This window comes from Nerophis lumbriciformis, linkage group LG02, assembly GCF_033978685.3.
Source record: "Nerophis lumbriciformis linkage group LG02, RoL_Nlum_v2.1, whole genome shotgun sequence".
Lineage (NCBI taxonomy): Eukaryota > Metazoa > Chordata > Actinopteri > Syngnathiformes > Syngnathidae > Nerophis > Nerophis lumbriciformis.
In genome coordinates, this window is record NC_084549.2 from 25,237,501 (window position 1) to 25,256,919 (window position 19,419).

The following is a 19,419-nucleotide window of genomic DNA, read 5'->3' on the forward strand; positions in this document are numbered from 1 at the left end:
GTGTTTGAAAAGTTGCACAGAGGTATACAGACAGGTATATTATCTCTTAAAGACGTTTGGGTATTAAATTATTAATCCAATAACTATGAATGTGCCAATCTATTTCTAATTTTACTGGACTGACAAACTTTAGCTGGCGGATTTTGGCTAAAATTATGGTTAAAGCTATTTTTCACACAACTTTGTCTCTCTGTTACTAGTTAGCTAAGTCTAGTTATGTTAGCTTGTTAGTTAACATTAACAAACAAACTATCTTACCGAAGAGTCTTAGACCGCATCCTCCAGATGTCCGACATCACAGACGTACAGCCATAAAACGCCATGTCCACTTTGCAAATTACCCTTCCTCTTCTAAAAGGCTGCACAGAAAAGGGTTAATGTTTGGCTAAACATGCACCTCTACTGAGCCTGTGCTTCGGGATGCAACAATAAACGGTATTAATCAAAACATCTTTATGAATTTGACAAGCACGTCTGGAAAATGTGAGCAAGATTGAAAAATATGGTTGCCATGCACCCAAATACAATTGTCCATAAGTTACTAACAATCTGACTAATGATTTTAAAACTATGAAGATATTTCTATCCATCCATCCATATTGATCACAATCCATTGTGAGGCAATTGTTACAAATGTGTAAATACTAGCGACACATAAAATGAGCAGACCAATAATTTCATCGTTTAACAAAACGTCAAATTAATTGATTTATTCCATTCACAGCCACCATGGTTTCATCAATTCAGGCAATTTCATCAAGTCACATCACTGTGAAAGATTAGAGGGTATCCACAAAAACACAGATTATAAAGGCTAGAGTGGTAATTTATATTTCAAAGTAATCTGTTACGATCCGCTGCACGGATCATAGTTTGTTTATGTTTCTCGTCACATTTGTTTTCAGCACATTTGATTTTGTTTGTGTTCAGTTGCCATGTCAGCTGATTACTTTCACCTGCCTCTGGTTAGTGTTCGGGACGCGCACCTGTTGCCCGGGCACTAATCAGAGGGCTATTTAGTCTTTGCTCTAGCCTCACTCTGTCTGGCTTCGTAGTTTGTTCTCACACAACTGATGACGACGATTATTTACTGTTTTCTTGCTACTAGTTCTCACGCTAGGCTCTTTTGGTTTGCTAGCTCCCACGCTAGCCCTTTTGTTTATTCTTCATATTATTTATATTTAAAATAAATCATTTTTCCTACCTGCAAGCTGTGTCCGAAGCCGTCTGCATCCTTGGGAGAACCACACCCGCATCACTATGCGACCCAGTCGTTTCAGTACGAAGCCAGCAGAAAACAATTCTCCCGCACTGGCTGACGAGGAGTTGGATGAAGGTACGCTCATGGTGTTGCGAGCGATGGAAGCCGAGACGCTTCGCTATTCGACGGAGGAGAGGTCGAATCTCATGTGGGGAGCTGGAGGCTCTCTTATCCCCATCGATTCCCTCTGGTCGGAAGACATCGCCGCTACACCGCAGTACCGTGCGCGCCGTCAAGGACGGAAGCCGGCCAGGAGGTCTTTCCCTCGCCGCCAAGACGCGCCGCTCCTGCAAACTCCTCCCCCGGACCGAAGCAAGCTACATGCAGCTCAAGCTCCCCCTCCTCAGATGTTTGGCAACCCCATCGACCACTTCGCCAAAAAATTCTCCGATTGGGCTGTAAGTCACATGGACAGTTGCAACAGTGATGTCATTTCATTGGCGCCTCCCGAAGAGGTAACTCCGCCCACTTCTGATGACATCATTGAACAAGATTTTTTTTTTCCCTCTTCTAATTCTTTCTGTCAGCCAATACCAAATGATTTTCATTCTAAGATAAAACATTATCAGGACATTTTTGCTAAGTGTAAATCTAGTCAGTCACATTCTGATTTTCAAACTCCACCTCCAGTGACTTTGTTTCCGCCCCCAGTGACTATTGCTCCGCCCACTGCACATATTTTTTCCCCCTGTGCTCCCACCCAATCTCAAGTGAGGAGTAATAATAGTCAATTTGGACAATTTAAAGAAGAGTATACCCCCCTCCATACCTCCCCCCACCCACCCTTGAAGACGGTTCCAAACCGCAAAGAGCGCGTCTGGTATCCGCGTCTTGAGGGGGGGGCTAGTACTGGGAAATGTGCTAGTGCGGTGGCACAACTTCGGCGTACTAAGCCGCAACCACCTGCACGGCCACCGCCACCAGTTTTTCGGCGTGCTAAGCCGCAACCTCCTGCACGGCCACCGCCACCAGTTTTTCGGCGTGCTAAGCCGCAACCCCCTGCACGGCCACCGCCACCAGTCTTTCGGCGTGCTAAACCGCAACCTCCTGCAAGGCCACCGCCACCAGTCTTTCGGCGTGCTAAACCGCAACTTCCTGCAAGGCCACCGCCACCAGTCTTCCGGCGTGCTAAACCGCAACCTCCTGCACGGCCACCGCCACCAGTCCTTCGTCCTGCTAAGCCACAACCGCCAGCTAGGCCACCTCAAGCTGCACCTCGGCTAGCACCTGTTCCTGCACCTCGGCTGACACACCAAGCTTCGTCTCCAGTACCTCCACCACGCCAAGCTCCACCATGCCAAGATCCAAGGCTGGTTCCCACACCAGCGCCGGCTCCAAGGCTGGTTCCCACACCAGCGCCGGCTCCAAGGCTGGTTCCCACACCAGCGCCGGCTCCAAGGCTGGTTCCCACACCAGCGCCGGCTCCAAGGCTGGTTCCCACACCAGCGCCGGCTCCACGGCTGGTACCCACACCAGCGCCGGCTCCACGGCTGGTACCCACACCAGCGCCGGCTCCACGGCTGGTACCCACACCAGCGCCGGCTCCACGGCTGGTACCCACACCTGCGCCGGCTCCACGGCTGGTACCAGAACCTGCGCCGGCTCCACGGCTGGTACCAGAACCTGCGCCGGCTCCACGGCTGGTACCAGAACCTGCACCCGCTCCACGGCTGGTACCAGAACCTGCACCCGCTCCACGGCTGGTACCAGAACCTGCACCTGCCTCCACGGCGACGACGACGTCTCCTCCTGCCTCCACGGCGACGACGACGTCTCCTCCTGCCTCCACGGCGACGACGGCTCCTCCTGCCTCCACGGCGACGTCGGCTCCTCCTGCCTCCACGGCGACGTCGGCTCCTCCTGCCTCCACGGCGACGTCGGCTCCTCCTGCCTCCACGGCGACGTCGGCTCCTCCTGCCTCCACGGCGACGTCGGCTCCTCCTGCCTCCACGGCGACGTCGGCTCCTCCTGCCTCCACGGCGACGTCGGCTCCTCCTGCCTCCACGGCGACGTCGGCTTCTCCTGCCTCCACGGCGACGTCGGCTCCTCCTGCCTCCACGGCGACGTCTGCTCTCTCCTCGTCTTCGTCTCAGCGACCTCGAGTGGTCTGGCTGCGCAAGCGGCGCTCTCGGAGGTTTGTTTATGGACGCCAGTGGTGCAAACAGCAGCGACACTTGAGACGTAGTCGTAGAACTCTCCGGCTGCTGAACTTCTGGCGCCACTCACGCCCACCTTCTCGGCAGCCACGAATGTGGCCTTTCCGTGGTCGCCCGCCTCGCCTGCGGCAGCGGCGTTCCACTCGCCGCCGCCACCTGACTCTTCCCCGGTGGATTCGGGGACACGTGGCCTGGCGACCCACCACCAAATCCTCCCTCCACCCTCCCTTGACTCTCGAACTATTTCTTGTTTTTTGGGTTCTAGTTTTATTTAGTGTCAAGGGACATCTGGAATCTGTCCTTTAAGGGGGGGGTACTGTTACGATCCGCTGCACGGATCATAGTTTGTTTATGTTTCTCGTCACATTTGTTTTCAGCACATTTGATTTTGTTTGTGTTCAGTTGCCATGTCAGCTGATTACTTTCACCTGCCTCTGGTTAGTGTTCGGGACGCGCACCTGTTGCCCGGGCACTAATCAGAGGGCTATTTAGTCTTTGCTCTAGCCTCACTCTGTCTGGCTTCGTAGTTTGTTCTCACACAACTGATGACGACGATTATTTACTGTTTTCTTGCTACTAGTTCTCACGCTAGGCTCTTTTGGTTTGCTAGCTCCCACGCTAGCCCTTTTGTTTATTCTTCATATTATTTATATTTAAAATAAATCATTTTTCCTACCTGCAAGCTGTGTCCGAAGCCGTCTGCATCCTTGGGAGAACCACACCCGCATCACTATGCGACCCAGTCGTTTCATAATCATTAGAGGGCCTTGGCACTACTATAATACAGACAGAGTTAAGCAATCAGAACTAGAAGTTTTTGCTTTTGTAACAAATCGAAAACCACGACCAGTCACACGCCCAAAAAGCACATGGTGGATTTTAGAGGACGCAACCTTCCATTTACTTTGGGTCAGAGTACACAATACTCTGATAAGGCTGATTACATGGCCACACCACCATTTTGAACAGCATTTTCTATGCCACTTAAGCATAAATAGGAAAAACTAATTCAGTCTTTAGGTTCATGTTTGCTATTGTGTTTCATGTTCATGTTGTGCTGACTGAGCAGAATCTGATCTGAAATCTAGAGTGTGTGCTCTGTACTTAGGACACGTAAAAGTAAATTTATGAAAATCTAGTTAGTCACATTTCTTCAGTTAGCACACATCCTCTGAGGAGCATCTGGATCACTAATAGAGTGAATTGGAGCAATTGTTTAAAAGAGAAAAAACGAATAACTAGTCAAAGTTGTAAAAATGAAGTTTGGTTTTCACAAGGGTTCAGAAGAAGACATTTTATTGCCACAGAGTTGAGTACAGTGTTCTGTTGCAGAACAAAATCCCAGTAACAATGGAAGCTCTGTAAGAGCAGTCTAAACAGGAATACAAAAAAATAAAAAATAAAAACAACACACAATGTGACTGCCGGGACCATAATCCAATACAATTCAGCTGGAAATCAGTTTGGTCTGGACTTTGCCCTAATCTAATGAACGCCATTCAGCAAGTGGGCCTACACCCCGGCTCAGGCTCAGGCCTTTAAGCCAGGCTAGTAGAATGGCTCCAGGGATGTCAGTCACTTGGGTGCTCCATTTTGGTCAAGATTCACATATCTCCATAACTATGTCCTTGGATCATGAGGCATGACACCATGACTTTTTTTTTGCTTGGTTATAACTGTATTTTTAAGACACAACTAAAAAGGTCACATTTATGTCAACACAAACTAAGATGTACTGGTAGGCACAATTGTTCAATGACTTGACTATATTAAATGCAAAGTGCCATGAAAGCACCTAATGAAATGCACAATGGCGACATTAACTACAGCAACGGCATGTATGCTCCTTTACTCAGTCATGAAGAGTCAATCATAGCTCTCGATAATGGAGTGTACGGTTTGGTGGCATCATCGGCACCATGTGACCAGCCTAAAAATAATTACAGATGCTCAGAAAAGTCGATCGCTATCATTAACATTTCAATAAACCCCGACCAATATCGCTGAGAATCAAATGTCACAGAGGAGACAATCTTAATCCTCCCACACCAGTGTGTCATTTCTAGTTCTATACCCTAAACAAAAAACCCAAAGGGCGTCCATAGTGCAGATGTTCTCATTTGTTTACTACTTTATGACAACACATCTGGGCAGCACAACCCGTATTTGTATTCATGGACTCGTTTACACTGCACATCAAATCTGATTTTTTTATTGCCATAAAGTAACATAGCTCTGATTTTTTTTGCCAGTCTAAAAGCTCCAAAGTCCTTCAAATCTGATCTTTTCGCATCAGATTCAGGCCACATCGGGAGGTAGTCCGAATCCAATTGGAATCTGATCTTTTCAAATATTACTTACCGGTAAGTCTACACGCAATGTGACCTGAATGATGTATGTGACTTTTACATAACAGCCATAAAAAGATTAGAACCCTCCCAAATATATTTCATTATTTATATCCATTCATTACTTTAATTTATTTTCATGTAAAAAAAACTAAAATTTTTAAGGTGTGGCGACTTTTTTTGTATTCGCACTAGCGAGTCAGCGACTTCCTTGTTCTTTTGGAGAAAAATCTGATTTGGGCCACTTTAGTCTTTGGTAAACGTAGTCCATGTGTACAAACTGTACTAATACAAAATTAACATCATGGCACGAAGGGAAAGGGTAAATTGGTTAATTGGTTAACTGTAATGGATGACCGTTTTCTCTAGTCCCAAGATGAATACAAATAAAAAATAAAAATACACAGAATTAAGTGCCCTAAATCATCGATTGCGAAAAAAAGGTTGCTATAGCATGGAGGGGTTGGCATGCAAATGGTTAGCATTGTAGTAGTGTAGCGTTGTACCCGATATAATTTGTTTTTGTTTACAATATATTACCATTATAAACTGACCAAAACCTTTTAAATGTGTTTTTTAAGCATGCTGAGGGTTAGCATATCAACTGTTAGCAGGTTAGCTTTTTGTTAGTTTTGAAACAACAATAAATAACCGTTGATGTTTACCAATAATAATTGTATGGATAACATCAGTGAGCCATTAACATATACATTTTAACAAACAATTTTTGTATTTTATTTCACTCATTTCACACATCATAGGCTGGTGCGTCTACCTAAAAACTGAATAAAATGAAATTTTAGTCATAGCGTTTGAGGTGTTTATGGATATCGAAGGCATTTTAACGTGCACGATAACATCATCGTAGAGCCCTATTTATAGTAATGTATGTCAGTAAAGTTAGCAGGCTCCCGTCTATTCTAGGAGGCAAGACCCTGCGAAGGTCTCTGTACATGCGGACATAGAATACATTTAAGGACAAAAGACAACAACGAAGACAACAAATGGTTGTGTCCATCGAAACGCGGGCTATAAACCAACAACAGATTGATAACATCTGCCTTTTTTGTTCATTTCACTTTATCTTATTTTGCATCAGTTTTGTATTTGTCACAGGGACTTTAAAGGGGAACTCCACTTTTTTGTGAATGTTGCCTATAATTCACAATCCTTATTAGAGACAAGAACACACATGTTTTTTTTTTTTATGCTTACCAACTCGTAAATAAAAGTCTGTTGGAGCCAGTGTATGGGAGCCATGAAGTCATGGCGTCATTATGTTTATTCCGACCACAAAACCCAATAAAAAAAACATAAAAAAAGCGGCAACAATACTCTATTTACATTTCATTACCTGAATATTTACCTATTAGGGATATTGTTATTATAAGCACTAATGTTATGGACCTATTTTAAGCAGCACATTGATCAAGAGAGGTAACTACCTTAAGCTGCTGCATTAACACCCTGAGCTAGTGAGCTGATTTCTCGACTCTGAGCTCGTGAAAGTTAATAAACAAAAACATATCTTAACAGCCTGACAGTTGGCATCCCAGTGAGAGCAGACATTGTACAGTGAGGGATGTTTTATTATGCTTTCTCTCTCATGAAGTCTGTAGCAAGGAGTAGTAGTTGTTATTGTTAAAGGCAAAGAGGACGTTGTGATGCGCTTGTGAAATCAACGCGCTGCCATATGCTTAAAATGAGCAAAATACGTTAATATTACACGTTATTATGAATGTGCCTGTTACTAAAATTACATATATACTTACATTGTGTACATAAAACATTAATGGAAGTGTTTGGATGTTTTTAAGCGGTATATGTACAGAAATAGAGTGACTTCCATAGGACCCATTGGAAGCGGACATTTGCCGACATGTATTTACTGGTAAGATAGTAGGGCTGCAACAACTAATCGATTAAAATCGATTATAAAAATAGTTGGCGATTAATTTAGTCATCGATTCGTTAGATCTATGCTATGCGCATAGGCAATTTTTATGTTATTTTTATTTTTTTATAAACCTTTATTTATAAACTGCAACATGTACAAACAGCTGAGAAACAATAATCAAAATAAGTATGGTGCCAGTATGCTGTTTTTTCCCCCAACACAATACTGGAAAAGACAGAAATGTAGTTTGTCTCTTTTATCCGATTATTAATCGATTAATCGAAGTAATAATCGACAGATTAATCGATTATCAAAGTAATCGTTAGTTGCAGCGCTATAAGATAGCATTAAAAAGAAACACTTGTGTGTGCTTTTCTTACATAAGGATTGTGAATGACAGGAAAGTCCAAAAAAAGTGAGGTTCTTGTTTAACAACTTGTAAAATAGAACAACGTGGAGAAATATGAATGGCATACCTAAACTACAAGTGTACAGCTCCACTAATGGACATTGGAGTGTTACTTTCAAAGGCAAAATTAAAGTATTGCTAGAAACATAATTTTATATGGGACTTTATTGTATTATATGTATAGTACATGTTCCAAAAAGAAAAAAAGCATAAAACACAGTATATTTAAATATACTAAATGTAAAAAAGGGAATAAATATTCAAAATAATCTAGTTTGGTTACGCCATCATGAGCGCAACACAAGGTTGTAAAAGTTTCAACTACAATTCTAAACAAGATGTCAAAAGCAAACTGAAATCAAATACACACAGCTTAAAGATTGATCAATACCTATTTATGATGATTTATCAAAATATAAAAGAAATATACCTGAACAGAACGCTCATGATGGTTACACCAAAAAGTAATGCTATGAATCGCATTTTTCCACGTTTTTGGGGCCTTTTTATGCTATTTCCAAGCATCTCCTTTTTATTATCGTTGATTTTAAATGGTCAAACTAATGCATATTATACATGCATGCCCTAGTAAACAAAAATAAAGTCATATTTATTTTGATTGTTACATTTTGAAGTACATTTGTGCAGGTGGGTGCGAATGTACCCATTACCAGAGCTGTTCACACAAACAATATAATTTGGTACGGGTATAGTTAGTACAGGGGTCGGGAACCATTTTGGCTGAGAGAGCCATGAAAGCCAAATATTTTAAAATGTAAAATAATAATAATAATAATAATGGATTAGATTTATATAGCGCTTTTCTAGACACTCAAAGCGCTTCACAGAGAAGTGAGAACCCATTATTCATTCACACCTGGTGGTGGTAAGCTACTTTCGTAGCCACAGCTGCCCTGGGGTAGACTGACGGAAGCGTGGCTGCCAGTTTGCGCCTACGGCCCCTCCGACCACCAACTATCATTCATCATTCATTCACTGGTGTGAGCGGCACCGGGGGCAAGGGTGAAGTGTCCTGCCCAAGGACACAACGGCAGCGATTTGGATGGTAAGAGGCGGGGAGCGAACCTGCAACCCTCAGGTTTCTGGCACGGCCGCTCTACCCACTACGCCATGCCGCCCCTTTTTCCGTGAGAGCCATATAATATTTTTTTAACACTGAATACAACTAAATGCGTGAATTTTTAAGTAAGACCAACATTTTTAGAGTATAATAAGTCTCTCATTCTTTTTAATAACATTGTTATTCTGAAGCTAACCAATAATGAATAAAATACTTCTTACTATTAATGCGACTTCTTGAACCGGTGCGGTAGAAAACGGATGGATGGATTAAAATGCATGAGAATGTTTTATATTTTGAACGTTATTTTTAACACTGTGATTACCAGCGGAATTATTCAGTAATTATCCTGTTAAGTAATGTCAGCTAAGATTTATCTGAGAGCCAGATGCAGTCATCAAAAGAGCCACATCTGGCTCTAGAACAGTGGTTCTTAACCTGGGTTCGATCGAACTCTAAGGGTTCGATGAGTCGGCCTCAGGGGTTCGGTGGAGCCTTCGACACACCCGACTCATCGTGTTAATTTGATTTGCAGGTGTGTAATTTGTTGTGAGTTCATGTACTATGTTGGTTTTGTTCTTTGAACAAGGTGATGTTCACGGATGGTTCATTTTGAGCACCATTAAAAAAAACATAGAACATTGTCTTGAATTGGAAAAAAAACAACATTATTTTTTTCACTAAAGAAGGGTTCGGTGAATGCGCATATGAAACCGGTGGGGTTCGGTACCTCCAACAAGGTTAAGAACCACTGCTCTAGAACAGTGTTTGTCAACCTTTTTTGAGGCAAGGCACATTTTTCTCATTAAAAAATCCGGAGGCACACCACCAGCAGAAAACGTTAAAAAAATGAAACTCCACCAGGTCGTCGTGCCTTATTTTGAGTTTGTTGGTGTTTTCCTGTGTGTAGTGCTTTAGTCCTTGTCTTGCGCTGGTATTTTGGTGGCCCTTCCTGTTTTGTTGGTGTTTTCCCGTAGCAGTTTCATGTCTTCCTTTGAGCGCTATTCCGCACACCTGGTTTGTGTTAGCAAGCAAGGCTATTTACATTATTGCTCTCTTTCTTTGTGTGGACATATGTTGATTGTCATGTCAAGAACGGACGTACTTTGTGGACCCCGTAAGTTTTTGCTGTCGTCCAGCGTTCTGTTTCTGTTTACTTTGTAGCCAGTTCAGTTTTACTTTCGTTTTGCATAGCCATTGCCTTTCCCTTTCGTTAATTTTTGGTTTAAGCATTACATACCTTTTTACCTGCACACTGCCTCCCGATGTGGTCTGCATATTGGGATCACAACAAACCGTCCTCATCTCACCCGACACATTCCGACTTTTACAAAGCAATTAACTACCCGCTGCCACCTACTGACATGGGGTATTACGTGGTTACCCTGCAGAGTTTTACACAGCACAGACACTAGACAACGGCACATTATTTGCAGATTATAATTATTGATTTGCAAAAAATATTTTTTGGACCAATTAGGTGAAGTTGCATAATTTCCCACGGCACACCAGACAATATCTCACGACACACCGGTGTGCCGTGGCACAGTGGTTGAAACCATAGGTTCCCAACCCCTGAGTTAGTACATTGGAGAAAGTACAATGCCAAGTTTTGGGAATTGGAAATGTAAATATTCTACTAAAGTGCAATGAAGGGATAATTTCCACATTCAGATATTGTTTACAGAGGATTCGGTATCTGGGACAATCTTGTGATAATCCATTACATCATGTGCTCAGCTAATGTAGCCTCGCAACCTTTGATCCTGTCGATATTTACTCGACATATCTATTTAATAATGCGTAGAGAAGACACATTAATAAAATCAATCATAAAAAATAAAAAAAAGAACTTAAATCAGCAAAATACAGTACAAGTAATTAAAGACAGTGACAAGCAAATATGGCTCAACACTATGATATAATGTACATGTATGGAGACATGAATCACCACACACACGCAACGTGGAATACGAAGTTCCACGCAGTGACGTGAACAATTGCCCAACAACTTTCGACAAACAAGACTGAGTAACTTATTACTGGTTAACAAACATTGGGTTGGTTTTTAAACTCCATTTCCAGGAGTTAGCCCCGCCAGTGGAGGCACGACGCGAAGTAGCTTTTAGTTTAGCAGCAGCTCGGTAGGTCAGGGAGGGTAAAGCCACCGCTAGCGTTAGCATTGTTCAACTTTAACCACGCCGCCGAGTCCATTTCGACAAACGTGACACGGCCGCGAACGTGGACCGCCGTGTGGCCGGAATAAAAGGGCCGGAGAAGTGAATATCGGAGGTAGGCAAAGCAAAGGGAAGTCCGCGTTAGCTAGCTGCCACATGCTGTCGCTTGCTCTGCCATGCTGGCCCCGCGTTGAGCGAAGTCACTTGACCACATTTTACTTTTAGCTTGGAATACAATGAGCCACACAAAAAATAAAAATAAATAATATGGATACTCACAATCATGCACGGCGTGCCTCGGCGCGGTGTGTGTGTTTTAAGGACACGACAGTGCGCGGTGGACTCGGATGTGTGCCTGCCTCGCACAATGTCAGAGATCAGATCAGCAGCTGCTTCCTCCATGCACGCAGCGCGCGGATCACACGGCGCTACGGCAACGCTACCAAACCCCTCGCCGTCGCCATGGCAACACAGCCAATCCAGCCAATCACAGCCCCTCCCCTCCTATCTCCCCTGGCAACTGCCGCAGCGAAAGGGGGCTCCACGAGTGCACGCACGCTATCCTATTTCGCTCGAACCAAAATGGGCTTTCACTTTTTTTTTTTTTTAAGTCGCATACCTTTACTGGTTTAAAGCATTTTGGTTTTTGTTGAGCACAATGCGTGTTGAAAGTATGCGTTGTTTACACTGTACACAAACACCTCAGGGCGGGGAGAGGATGTGTCACCACACCCACTAGAGTGGACCTTCAACATGGCCCCCACCTAAAGTAAACTGCGAGCTAACCAGACCTGCATACACTCGTGGGTCACGTGATAGTTAGTTAAAACGAAACAAAACAATTATGAAAAGCGCACTAATCTGTGAGTCGCATTCCTATGTCAATGTTCATCCATTTGTTAACATATGAAGATCAGTTGATGTCATACTTGCCAATTTTCCAAGAGACTCCCGAAATTCAGCGCCTCTACCGAAAACCTCCCGGGACAATTATTCTCCCGAAAATCTCCCGATTTTCAGCCGGAGCAGCTCCATGCGGACCTGAGTGAGGACATCCTTTTTTATGACGGGAGGACAACAGGGTGACAAGAACTAAATCATCCAGACTAGAGATAAATTGCATTATTATGTTTATCTTACCTAAACACAAATATATTTATTAATTAAAAAAAAAAAAAACTAAATACATTTTTACTATATTTTGCTAAAAACATCAAAATTAATTGTATTTTTATTTTTATTTTTTCTGACTCCTTATTACATCCAGCCATAGAATCAGGCCCGGCCCTAACCAATCTGGCGCCCTAGGCAAGATTTTAGGTGGCGCCCCCCCACATCGGCAGTGAAGTGTATATACTCACAAGAAACCGAATAGCTTTGTCTTTGACCTTTTTTTTACTTAAAGAAAGCAAATTAACAATCAGAATAGTTAACAAGATAAAAAAAAATATGAATAAATAAATCAAGGCAAAAAATAAAAAATGAATATATGAAATACAATATTTTTTACATACATATTGCTTAATTTACATTAATGATGTGCACTTTAACAACTAGGCTTACAACTATACCTAATATATAAAGGGGTGGAAAAGTGACTATTACCTGCAGGGCAAACATTAGCTAACCAGAAGGCAATAACAATGTAAACAAAAAACACCTGCTTAAAAGATCTAATACAAATGTCCCTGAGGAATGTAAGGTGGGAGTACTGTAATTACCTAACGTTACATTATTATTTTCCATAACAATTTAGCCCCCTCCACAATATTAACCCGACGTTAAAACAGAACTAGCTATTTATTGATTAGCAATTGCCGAATCATGTAACATTAGCTTAATGCTAAAAAGCCAGGTTACTATCACATTCTGTAACAGACAAATAATGTCATGTAGGCTAACGTTACCTACCTGCTACCTCTTGTCTTTTTCTCGTTTCTCCTCCTCTTCTTTTCTCTTTTTTCTTCCCTGGGCACCTGACAATTTTGGCCGTTTTGACATCTTGTGTTGATTTTTTGATGTGGTGACGTCCAAAAACAGTCATGATACGGGAAGGGAGGGGGCGGGGGGGGGGGGGGGGGGGGGCGTAATGTTGTAACAAATAATATTTCTATTATATAGGCTTTACTTTGCATTTTAATTAACGTGGGATTATTTTTTGTATTTAGAAATAATAGTACCAACTTTTTTTTTTTTTTCTCCAACATTTGTGGCACTGGCGTGGCGCCCCCTGATGGACGGCGCCCTTAGCATTTGCCTATACGGCCTATGCCACGGGCCGGCCCTGCATAGAATTATACATTAAAATAAACATATTGGAAATAATTAATTTTAAATGATCATAATAATTCATTTAAAATGACCATATTTAATTATTAAAATAATCGCTTGTTTATCAACAACTTTAGCATTCTATTCATTACATTTTGAAGCTCTCAGAAGCCAAGTTATGTTATATTCCTTAAGATTTATTTATGCAAGTTTGAAGTATCAATTATCCAAACACAGTTTTGTTTGCATATTTTCAGGATATATATATATATATATATATATATATGTATGTGTGGGGAAAAAAATCACAAGACTATTTCATCTCTACAGGCCTGTTTCATGAGGGGGGGTTCCCTCAATCATCAGGAGATTTTAATGGGAGCATTCACATACCATGGTTTATATAGGGCACAGAGTGGGTGGGTACAGGCTGGCGTAGGGGCGTGGTGATTGGCTCATGTGTTACCTAGGAGGTGTTTCCGTCTGTGGCGGCATGCTGTTACAATTTCGCTGCGCTTGTTGAGGGATGACAGGTCTGGACGGTAAATAATAAACAGTTTCTCTTTCAAGCATAGGTTGCATCTTTTATTACCACTATTGTAAGGTGTGCTGGATGCAAGAATTTGCCATGTTATTGAATATTCAACATTATTGTCTTTGAGGTCCCAAATGTGTTTGCTGAGTTCTGTGGTATTCCGCAGGTTTTGGTTCCTGAAAGAAGCCTTGTGATTGTTCCATCTGGTTTTGAATTCTCCCTCGGTTAATCCTACATATGTGTCGGATGTGTTAATGTCCTTGCGTATTACCTTAGATTGGTAGACAACTGATGTTTGTAAGCACCCCCCGTTGAGAGGGCAATCAGGTTTCTTTCGACAGTTACAGCCTTTGTTGGTTTTGGAGTCGCTCTGTCCGGGGGTCGACGGCTCATTTGCAATTGTTTTGTTGTGGTTTGAGATGATTTGTCGTATATTGTTCATACAGCTGTAGCTCAATTTAATGTTGTTCTTGTTGAATACTTTTCTTAGGGTGTTGTCTTTGGGAAAGTGTTTGTCAATCAGATTGAGGAATTTGTGTCCAATGTTAGTTGAGACGTTTTTGCTGTATGGGGGGTTGTACCAGATGATGTCGTTTCGTTTTCTGTTCTTTTTTGGCTGGTTTCCTGGCGTGGGTTCATAGGTGAGGGTGAAATTGTATCCGCTTTCATCAAGGGCTTTTTGGTACGGGGGGGTTGCTTGGTCAAATTCAGCTTTGCTAGATGACAGCATCGATAACCTTTTATTAATTCCGGTAGGTATTCTTTTCGTGGTGGTGGGTGGGTGGTTGCTGTCATGGTGCACGTATTGGAGTGTTGTGTTGGGTTTCGTGAATGGTTGGTAGCTGTTATTTCTCAGGTTGAAAGTGACGTCAAGGAAGTTGACGGTTTGCTTGTTGGCTTCAATCGTGATCCGTAGGCCGTTCTCTTTGAAAATTTGGCATATGCGCTTCTTGGTATTCTCGCTGCTCCTTGGCGAGGCGCGACACACTGCCAGGCCGTCATCACGGTAAATACCAAGGTTCAGATTGAGGCTAGCGAGCTGGGAGAGGAGGAAACTCCCAACGAGTTCACACGTTTCTGCTCCGTCAAAACTTCCCATAGTGACGTCAAATGTTGCATTGTTCTTTTTTTGCCATGGTGTACTGTTGTGGATGAGAATGGAGTTTTTTGCGTGGATGATGATGTTTCTTTCGTTGCCTGTGATTGAGTCGTAGTCTGAGGCGAAGTCTAGTGCTTGAGTCAGTAGGTCTTGCGTGATGGAAGGGTAAAATTCTTCGATATCAAAGGAGATAAAGTTGTGCTGTTGTTTGTCTTGGATGTTGTTGAACCATTTGATTACTGCTGCTGTATTTCTCCATTGGTTGAGTGGTGTTTTGTCCTTGATTTTTGTGTTGACTCTGTCCAGGATTATTTTGCTGATTTTTCCTATTTCAGATTTAGTTGGGTTTATTAGTCGGCATGTTGGGTTATTTGCGAAGTTGGGTTTGTGGTCCTTCAATGTGATGAAGGCTTCCTTGTTGGCTGTGGCGTCCACCCTGTCCTCAATGTCCAGTTCAGCCGCGATCCTTTTATTTTCCAGGTGGATGTTCTGTAAGGTGTTGGGTTGCGCTTTTTTGTATGATTTGGTGATGCTTCTGTCCAGTAAGGTGTGATGTTCTGGTATGTCCATTCTGTAGAAGTTTGTGGTTTTATCGGCAGCTATGATGAGGTTGTTTACTTTCTTGATGCGCTCCTTGTCATTTTTCAGCTTGGTGAGGAGTGGGTTGCGGATTGGCTTGAATTTGACTGATTGTATCATTTTGAGCATGTCGTTCTCAAAATCCTTTAGTTCCTCAACTGTGGGTGGGTTCTTGGTAGATTTGAATCCGTAAGTTTTCTTTTGCGTTCCTTTTGTTTCAGGGTGGAGGAAAAAATGTGCTTTCCACCGCATCCTTCTTAGGAAGTGTTCCGTCTTTTCTATGAGCCTTAGCTTGTAGTCATTCTGCGCGGGTATGGGAATGTTCTTCGTGGAGTAGTCGATGTTGAATTTTTCCATTTCTGATCGTCGTACAGTGCTCAACAAATGTCAATTTGGAGCGGAGTATATGTCTTAATAAGGTTATCCAAAAAATAGTGCTCGATACCGTAGTAGAGCGCAATATATGTATGTGTGGGAAAAAAAATCACAAGACTATTTCATCTCTACAGGCCTGTTTCATGAGGGGGGGTTCCCTCAATCATCAGGAGATGTTTATTATTTACCGTCCAGACCTGTCATCCCTCAACAAGCGCAGCGAAATTGTAACAGCATGCCGCCACAGACGGAAACACCTCCTAGGTAACACATGAGCCAATCACCACGCCCCTACGCCAGCCTGTACCCACCCACTCTGTGCCCTATATAAACCATGGTATGTGAATGCTCCCATTAAAATCTCCTGATGATTGAGGGAACCCCCCCTCATGAAACAGGCCTGTAGAGATGAAATAGTCTTGTGATTTTTTTTCCCCACACATACATATATTGCGCTCTACTACGGTATCGAGCACTATTTTTTGGATAACCTTATTAAGACATATATATATATATATATATATATATATATATATATATATATATATATATATATATATATATGTATATATATATATATATATATATATATGTATATATATATATATATATATATATATATATATATATATATGTATATATATATATATATATATATATATATATATATATATATATATATATATATATGTATATGTATGTATATGTATATGTATATGTATGTATATACAGTATATATACCAGTGACGTGCAGTCACTAGAGGCAGGTGAGGCGGGGCCTCACCTGCCATCATGGAAAAAAAAAAAATTTAAAAAGAAAAATGTTTTATTAAATTGTTATATGTATCCAGTGATTATACTATAAAGTTATTTTCCATTTAACTTCACCAGTTTTAGATTATTTGTATTCAAAATCGCTGAATTTTCACATTTGCCGTTCAAATACTGAGAAGAGACGGTGCGGTGATCAGCAGCCAGTTGAGGCACGTCACTCAATTGTGCCTCAACATGGATTGCGGACTCGGCTAACTGCTGGCCTGCTGTGCAGTGAGACCGTATTGCTATATGAATTATATTAAACATTTCCATAGTTTAGTTAGCTGAGGTATATAATGTACATTGTATTTTGTCAACAACTGTATGTGTGTAACGTATTTCTTGTGCTGAACAATCATAAAACGGCTGCAAAAGACGCACTGGCTGAGGCTCGCAGTAATCCCGCCTCACCCCCGCCGTAGATTGCAACCCCTGACGGGAGTGTTATATCAACTAAAGCCCACACTTAAACTTTCCACGTGCAAGATTGAATCTATTTAAAAAAGTTATTTCATAAGAAGCCAAAAAGTGCAAAAACAATAATGTTTGTGTTGGAGGAGTTGTGAATGACTGCCGGGCCACAACATTAGGTACACCTGCAGACTGCACAGTACAGTACATATTCCGTACAATTGACCACTAAATGGTAACACCCGAATAAGTTTTTCAACTTGTTTAAGTCGGGGTCCATGTTAATCAATTCATGGTACAAATATATACTATCAGCATAATACAGTCCTGCGATGAGGTGGCGACTTGTCCAGGGTGTACCCCGCCTTCCGCCCGATTGTAGCTGAGATAGGCTCCAGCGCCCCCCCGCGACCCCAAAGGGAATAAGCGGTAGAAAATGGATGGATGGATGGGCATAATACAGTCATCACACAAGTTAATCATCAGAGTATATACATTGAATTATTTACATTATTTACAATCCGTGGGTGGGATGTGGAGGGGGTTAGGGTTAGGTTTGGTTGATATCAGCACTTCAGTCATCAACAATTATATAATCTGAGAAATGAACATTGAAACAGTGTAGGTCTGTCTTCGTAGGATATGTACAGCGAGCAGTGAACATAGTGAGCTCAGAAAGCATTGAAAATGAAGTTGGCACTTTGTGTAAATCGTAAATAAAAACAGAATACAATGATTTGCCAATTCTTCTCAACCTATGTTCAATTGAATAGACTGCAAAGACAAGATACTTAACGTTCGAACTGGAAAACTTTGTTATTTTTTGCAAATATTAGCTCATTTGGAATTTGATGCTTGCAACATGTTTCAAAAAAGCTGGCACAAGTGGCAAAAAAGACTGAGAAAGTTGAGGAATGCTCATCAAAACCCTTATTTGGAACATCTCACAGGTGAACAGGCTAATTGGGAACATGTGGGTGGGTATAAAAGCAGCTTCCATGAATTGCTCAGTGATTCACAAACAAGGATGGGCGAGGGTCACCACTTTTGTGAACAAATGCCTGAGCAAATTGTCGAACAGTTTAAGAACAACATTTCTCAACGAGCTATTGCAAGGAATTTAGGGATTTCACCATCTACGGTCCGTAATATCATCAAAAGGTTCAGATAATCTGGAGAAATCACTGCACGTGACATTGAATGCCCATGACCTTGAATCCCTCAGGCGACATCAGTGTGTAAAGGATATCACCACATGGGCTCAGGAACACTTCAGAAAACCACTGTCAGTAACTACAGTTCATAGCTACATCTGTAAGTGCAAGTTAAAACTCTACTATGCAAAGCAAAAGCCATTTATCAACAACACCCAGAAACGCCGCCGGCTTCTCTGGGCCCAAGCTCATCTTAGATGGACTGATGTAAAGTGGAAAAGTGTTCTGTGGTCTGACGATTCTACATTTCAAATTGTTTTTGGAAATGGTGGATGTCGTTGCCTCCGGACCAAAGAGGAAAAAAAACATCCGGACTGTTCTAAGCGCATGGTTCAAAAGCCAGCATCTGTGATGGTTTTGGGGTGTATTAGTGCCCAAGGCATGGGTAACTTACACATCTGTGAAGGCACCATTAATGCTGAAAGGTACATACAGGTTTTGGAGCGACATGTTGCCATCCAAGCAACGTCTTTTTCATGGACGCCCCTGCTTATTTCAGCAAGACAATGCCAAGCCACAGGTTATAACAGGGTGGCGTCATAGCAAAAGAGTGCGGGTATTAGTCTGGCCTGCCTGTAGTCCAGACCTGTTTCCCATTGAAAATGTGTGGCGCATTATGAATTGTAAATTACCACAACGGAGACTCCGGACTGTTGAACAAAATAAGCTGTACATCAAGGAAGAATGGAAAAGAATTCCACCTGAAAAACTTCAAAAATTGGTCTCCTCAGTTCCCAAACGTTTACTGAGTGTTGTTAAAAGGAAAGGCCATGTAACACAGTGATAAAAA

The 19,419-nt window shown here is 42.1% G+C and overlaps 1 protein-coding gene across 3 annotated transcripts in view; it reads right to left on the minus strand.

Moving 5' to 3' along the window:
• The window catches only part of foxn2a (forkhead box N2a), a 38,540-nt gene extending 26,736 nt beyond the window's left edge, over positions 1-11,804 (minus strand). Inside the window, exon 1 of one of the 3 annotated variants that reach the window (XM_061959324.1) lies at positions 11,609-11,804. The gene's annotated coding sequence lies outside the window, so the exon portion shown is untranslated. Of the gene's footprint in view, positions 1-258; positions 588-11,608 lie in introns of those variants that run through there. The other 2 variants (XM_061959306.1, XM_061959316.1) reach the window with 2 other exon arrangements.
• Between the last annotated feature and the right edge of the window lie 7,615 nt (positions 11,805-19,419).